Consider the following 7,745-nt stretch of genomic DNA (forward strand, 5'->3'; position numbering starts at 1 on the left):
CCGAGGACCTCGTCCAGCTGTTGCTTTGGTCTTCAGCAGAGTCGGGCCAGATGATGACTTTGGTGCAGCCGAGGAACTTGTTGAAACACCAGAGGCAATCGAGAAACCAGCAGTCCTTTGACATGTAGTCAGATGCACAGGAGCTGAGGACTTTGAAGGAGCAGTAGCAGTGTGAGGAATTTGCCATGAGGGCGCTGCTGAGGAACTTGGCCGTGAGGGCGCTGCTGAGGAACTTGGCCGTGAGGGCGCTGTTGGTGAAGCACTTGGCTTACGAGCAGGCTTCTTTGGCATGGATTTCCTCGGCTTGACTGAGGCCTCAGTAGCAGTAGCAGTGGCAGAATCCTCATTGAATTTCTTCACTGCCTCCTTGGCTTGTCTTGCCAATTTGGCTTGGCGCTTAGCCCATTCTTCAGGAAAGTCCTCACCACGTTTGATGCTCGTGGGGTCATCTACTTGGCCAGGTGCCAATGGAGCTCTTGGGCATGGAGGATTGAGGGCGAATTTCTTCATGTACTTTGGAGTCACATATCTGTATTCCCTCCATTCCCTTGCCCATCTCCGTTCAATCTTCTGAATGCGCACCTTGCGCTGATTTTTGTTTTCTTTGTCATATTTTGCTTTATCAGGTGTGCAATAGTCAGCATAAATTTCCTCAGGGATTTCAAACGCAGTCATAACCTCAGGTTTCTTTCCTCCTTTCTGCGGCTTCTTACCGTCTGCCATATTCTTCAGTTGAGGAATTTGAACAAATGAGTTCTTTGAAGAAGTATGCAGTTTTTCTTCGTGGAACGCTGCAAATGAGTTAAGTTGATGAGAACCTAGTGATTCAGCATCAGACATGAGTACCTGTGAACAGAGTGCGGGTGCGAGGAATTTGGAGAGGTCATATGCGTTCTGAGAAGGTTTTTGAGAAGAATAAGTTTTGAGGAATTTGACCAGATGAACCTTGAGGAATTTCACTAAGCGTTCTTGTCTTAGGTTCCAGATTCGTACAGATCGAAGATCCACACAATTAGGGAATCTTGAAGAAAATGGTTGCTTAGAGAAACAGTTCAAGATCATATGAAGTGTGTGGTGTTCGTATGTGTGAAGATTTGAAGAATAAACACCTTTGAAGATTTTTAGGAAAGCTTGAGAATCAAAGCGAGTAATAAAAGTAACTTTTAATTACCCGAAATGAAGAACACGACGAACTGAGAAGAACAGACGGGAAGTTCGTCAGGTTAGATCTTCCTTGCCCTAACTCGGCGGAGGAAGACAGCTACAGCGGCGGCGGAGTGAAGATTTCCGCGGTTGGCGTGAGTACGACGGCGACGAGGTCGAGGCAGCGAAGCTCTTCCTCACCGGCGACGATGGAGTAGCGGTGGCGCTAGGGTTTGAGGAGCTCGAGCGGAAGAGAGATGGTCGAGCGGAGTAAATGAAGTGAGGAAGGGGAGAGGGGTATTTATAGACACGGTGAAAAACTGTTCGCCCGAAGATTTAGGATGAACGTGCCCTTGCCCTTTCTCCTTCACGCGACATGTGTCACCCACGTACTGTGTAGTGGAGATCGTGTACGATCGTGGGTGAATAGAATAATGCATCGTGGGATGCGGAACAGTTTGAGCGGCAAAACCGAAAATTTGGATAAGATTTGTTTTAAAGTTTCGTTAGCAATTTCTTCAGCTGCCAAGGATACAGTGAAGACTTTGAACGAGTTTCAAATAGAATGCACATGAAGAATTTGTGAATAGATTGGGTTGGGTATAGCATAGAGGGGAAGGGTCCGATCACATTCACTTAGCAAAAAAAACAACTTGAATAAATAGCAATAAGTGAATGTTGTAGAGGACATAAACTCATATATATATATATAGCCAATAAAGAAACACGAAGGAAACACTGAAGATTTTGCAAAATTGAAGAATTTGAAAAACTGAAGAATTTCAAAACTGAGGAAAAACTCAAATTGAAGATTTTCAACTTTTTGTGGTGGCGTGACCCACCGTATAAGAATGATGATTTCAGACACCGCGTACAATTGTCGTAGGGTTCTGAGAATCAAATTCTTCATTAATTTCTTCACACTTAGAGTGTTATTCTTCATTGATTGAAGAAAAACGTTTCTTCATGTGTTGCACATCTAAGTCATCAATTTTGCATAAGTGTTAGGATGTGTGTCCTTTTCAAAGAACATTCGAAGATTCTAAGATATTTAGTTCACACCGCAACTTGCTAAATCTCTTCTCATCCAAGGGCTTAGTGAAGATATCAGCTAACTGTTCTTCAGTCTTCACGTGCTCGATGGAGATGTCGCCCTTCAACACATGATCACGAAGAAAATGATGACGAATCTGAATGTGCTTTGTCTTCGAGTGCTGAACTGGGTTGTGAGCAATCTTGATGGCACTCTCATTGTCGCAGAGGAGAGGCACATTCTTCACGTTGACGCCATAGTCCTTGAGCGTTTGCTTCACCCAAAGCAGTTGAGCACAGCAAGAGCCAGCAGCAATGTATTCAGCTTCCGCAGTAGACAGTGATACGCAGTTCTGTTTCTTCGAGGACCAACAGACCAAAGATCGTCCGAGGAAATGACAAGTGCCAGAAGTTGACTTGCGGTCCACACGATCACCAGCATAGTCAGAGTCAGAAAATCCAATGAGATCAAAAACAGAGCCCTTGGGGTACCATAATCCTAGTGTTGGTGTGTGAGCTAGATATCGAAGAATATGCTTCACAGCCTTATGGTGTGATTCCTTCGGTGCAGCTTGAAATCGGGCACACATGCAAACACTAAGCATTATATCTGGCCTAGATGCACATAAGTACAATAAAGAACCAATCATGGAGCGGTATACCTTGTGATCGAAGTCAATACCATTTTCATCAGTGCATAGATGGCCTTTTGTGGGCATAGGAATTTTGACGCCTTTGCAATCTTGCATGCCGAATTTCCTCAGTACATCTTTGAGGTATTTCTCCTGAGATATGAATATGCCATTGCGCTGTTGATGAATTTGAAGACCTAAGAAAATTTTCAACTCTCCCATCATAGACATTTGATATTCTTCACTCATCATATAGGCAAATTCATCACTATAACGTTGGTCAGTACAGCCAAAGATAATATCATCAACATATATTTGGCACACAAACAGTTCACCATCATAAGATTTAGTAAAGAGAGTAGGGTCGAGTTTACCGGGTGTGAAGCCATTCTTCACGAAGAATTCCTTCAATGTATCATACCACGCCCGAGGGGCTTTCTTGAGGCCATAGAGGGCCTTATTAAGTTTGAAGACTTTGTCAGGATTCTTTGGATCTTCAAAACCTGGGGGTTGAGCAACATCTACTTCTTCCTCAAGCTTACCATTGAGGAATGCACTTTTCACATCCATTTGATATAAGATGATATCATGATGATTAGCATAAGCAAGTAATATGCGAATAGCCTCAAGTCTAGCAACAGGTGCAAAAGTTTCATCGAAATCAATTCCTTCAACCTGTGTGTAGCCTTTAGCTACCAATCATGCCTTATTCCTTATCACAAGGCCATTTTCATCTTGCCTGTTGCGGTAGATCCACTTTGTGCCAATGATATTATGCTTGTGAGGATCTGGATGTTTGACCAGTTCCCAGACATTGTTGAGCTCGAACTGATGTAATTCTTCTTGCATAGCCTGAATCCACTCCGGCTCCAAAAATGCTTCATCTACCTTAGTGGGCTCTGGCGCTTCAATGTCATCGATGATCTTGTCAACTTATACTTCTTTTGCAACGCGAGGATGAGCTGGTTGACGTCGAGGTATTTGATCATTTTCCTCAGCACCATTGTCTTCAGGTGCGTCAGCTCGATGTTCTTCGCGTACTGGAATGAATTCTTCAGCAAATTCTTCAGTAGGAATGACATCTCCAGTTGCCTTGAACTTGATAGAATCCTCAGGTGCTGGTTCATCTAACACATAAGGTAGGTGCTCTCTTTGCGAGCCATTAGTTTCATCGAACCGCACATCTACAGTTTCAACAATCTTGTGAAGAAGAATGTTGAAGACTCTGTAGGTGTGCGAGTCCTTTCCGTAACCAAGCATAAAACCTTCATGTGCTTTCGGTGCGAATTTAGAATTGTGGTGAGGATCTCTAATCTAATATTTAGCACCGAAGACTTTGAAATAACTCACATTGGGTTTCTTGTCAGTGAGGAGTTCATAGGCCATCTTCTTGAAGAATTTGTGAAGATATACTCTGTTGATGATGTGGCACGCCGTATCAATTGCATCAATCCAAAAACGATCAGGCGTTTTGTATTCATCAAGCATAGTGCGAGCCATCTCAACAAGAGTTATGTTCTTGCGCTCCACGACACCATTTTGCTGAGGAGTATAAGGAGCAGATAACTCATGAGTAATACCAAGTTCATCAAGATAGTCATCAAGACCGGAATTCTTGAACTCAGTTCCATTGTCACTTCTGATGTGCTTGATCTTCACACCGAAGTTGGTTGAAGCCCTCGAAGAAAATCATTTGAAGACTTCCTGCACTTCATGTTTGTAAGTGACAATGTGTACCCATGTATATCGAGAGTAATCATCAACAATGACAAAACCATATAGAGAAGCAGCATTAGTGACTGCTGAGTAATGATTAGGTCTGAAGAGGTCCATGTGAAGCAATTCGAATGGATGAGTAGTGGTCATGATAGTCTTCGCTGGATGCTTGGCCTTGGTCATTTTTCCAGCTTCACAGGCTCCGCATAAGTGATCCTTAAGTAATTTGACATTCTCAATGCCAATGACATGCTTCTTCTTTGCAAGCGTGTGCAAATTCCTCATGCCTGCGTGACCAAGCCGTCGATGCCATAGCCAGCCTTCTGAAGCTTTTGCAAGTAGGCACACGGCTGGTTGTGGTCCTGTAGAGAAATCAACAATATACATATCTCCTCTCCTAAAGCCTTCGAAGACTTTGGAATTGTCAGCTTCCATAATCACAACACAGCGATACTTGCCAAAGACAACAACCATATCAAGATCACAAAGCATTGAGACTGACATGAGGTTGTATCCTATGGACTCAACAAGCATGACTTTGTCCATGTGTTTATCCTTAGAGATCGCAACCTTACCAAGACCCAATACCTAACTTTTGCCTTTGTCAGCAAAGATGATATGCTTCAGATGTGACGGTGATAAAGGAGCATCCATCAAAAGAGTCTTGTCACCAGTCATGTGATTTGTACATCCACTATCGAGGACCCATTCAGTGGTTTTGGGTTGGTCATCCTGCAGATGAATTAGTGTAACTTACAATCTCATATGCTTCATCAATGAAGAATATGATATTAAGTTCATCAGATGAATTTCATCAAGCGGTAAACAGATATAGCAGTATGAGGACGTGTGAAATGAAAGTTCATTTCATCATGGTTAGCCTGCGTCCTTTCAGGCAATTTTGTCAAGTCCCCAGCAAATTCTTCAGACTTTAAGGCACGTCTGGAGACCTGACCCTGCAGAAGATATTAGTTCTTTTTCTTCACCACCCACATCTGAAGGGGTGGCAAAGAGTTCATCATTCTGCGAGCACCATACGAGAATGGTGGCATAGAAGCCAAACCATTTTGTTTCACATAAGAGGGGTTAGGGTAAGCATATGAATAAGCAAAGAAATTCTTCGAGGACTTATGAACATAATGATTTGAAGAATAATGTGCATATTCGTAGCCCTTAGCACTACCCTGTGAAATAGAGTTGTTAGCACGATGATAGTCATATGAGGACTTTGATCCATTTGAGGAATTTGATCCACGTGAGGAATTTGGTCCATATAAGGACTTGGATCCATATGAAGAATTAGGTCCATATGAAGAGTTTGTTCTGGGGGTTCCCATTCTTCACAGGTGGTGTCATGAGGACATTCACCTGAAGACTTTCAACATAACTTTTGGGAACCCAGATTTTCTTCATAGGGGAACCGTTCCTGCAGTTAGTCCCAACATATCTAGCAAATACTTCACCATTCTGATTTTTGAACAGTTTATAGTTGGAGTCAAATGACTCATCAGAAGAATGAGGAGATTCACACGTAAAGCCAGATAACATGGATGGATCAACTGGAGGTCCATTTGCAGCAACCCATGAGGTTTTGGGGTACTGCTCAGGCTTCTAATATGTTCCATCAGCATTAAGTTTCCTCTCAAAGGCAATACCCTATTTCCTAGGGTTTCTGTTGAGGATCTGCTTTTTGACCACATCACAGAGAATCTGATGCCCTTTGAGGCTTTTGTACATGCCTGTCGTGTACAATTCCTTCAGCCCTGCATCGTCTGTGATACTAGCAATGTCCTCAGATGAGGAATTAGTGATAGCAGAGGCAGGTAAAGAATTTGTAACAGTTGAAGCATTTGAACATTCAGGTGAAGAATTGGCAGATTCTCGTTCAATGCATTTTAAGCATGGAGGAACAAATTCTTCCTGAGAAGTGCTGATTTGTTGAGCAAGTAATGAATCGCGCTCCTTCTGAAGATCTTCATAACTCACTCTTAGCTTCTCAAGATCTTTCTTTCTTTGAAGAAATTCATAAGAAAGTTTCTCATGATCAGATAAGAGAGTGTTATGATGACTTTGAAGGTTATCAAACCTAGACTGAAGTCTCTGAAGATTTTCAGTCAGGGCTTTAGTGCGATCCATTTCTTCACCCAACATATCATCACTTTTGTCTAGCATGTTTTGAACCTTTTCAAAAGCCCTTTGTTGTTTTACAGCAATCTTTGCAAGTTTAGAGTAGCTGGGCTTGAGATTCTCATCAGATTCATTTTCACTAGATTCAGAGGAGGTGTAGTTGAGTACCTTTGCACCTTTTGCCATGAAGCAATAGGTGGGAGCGTAGTCATCGTTATCTTCATCAGGCTTGTCGGTGGGGTCAGTTTCTTCAGTGTTGAAGATGGACTTGCTAACGAAAGTAGTAGCGAAGGCCAGACTTGCCACACCAGATTCGGATTCTTCAGACGCCTCCTCTTCCTCATTTTCCTCAGATTTAGTTTTAGAGTCCATTTCCTTGCCAATGAATGCCCGAGCCTTCTTGGAGCTGCTCTTCTTGTGAGATGAAGACTTTGAGGATTTTGATGACGAAGATTTTGAAGATTTCTTCTTCTTCTTTGCATCATCAGAACTGTAATCCTTGTATTTCTTCTTCTTCAATTCCTTTTCCCACTGAGGACAATCTTGAATATAATGACCAGGTTTCTTGCATTTGTGGCACAGCCTTCTCTTATAGTCACTTGATGAGGAATCATTGCTTCTTGAGGATTTTCCAAAGCGACCACGTCTTGAGAACTTCTAGAATTTCTTCACGAGCAGTGCTAACTCCTGTCTCAGTTCTTCAGGATCACCAAGGCTACTACCAGAGTTCTCACATTCAGACTCAGGACACAACCTTGGCCTTCAGGGCATGTGGTTTGCCATAGCTCGAACCATAGAGATCTCTCTTTTCAGCAAGCTGGAACTCGTGAGTATTTAGCCTTTCGAGGATATCGGCAGGATCAAGAGACTTGTAGTCAGCCTGTTCTTGTATCATCAGCCCCAGAGTATCAAATGAGGAATCAAGCGATCTCAACAGTTTCTTCACCATCTCATGGTCAGTGATGTCAGTGGCACCGAGGGCTTGAAGCTCATTTGAGATGTCAGTGAGGCGATCGAAGGTTTGTTGGACATTTTCATTGTCGAGTCTTTTGAAGCGGTTGAAGAGATTTCGAAGAACATCAACTCGAGAGTCAC

Source organism: Triticum dicoccoides, chromosome 7B (assembly GCF_002162155.2).
Source record: "Triticum dicoccoides isolate Atlit2015 ecotype Zavitan chromosome 7B, WEW_v2.0, whole genome shotgun sequence".
Taxonomy (NCBI): domain Eukaryota; kingdom Viridiplantae; phylum Streptophyta; class Magnoliopsida; order Poales; family Poaceae; genus Triticum; species Triticum dicoccoides.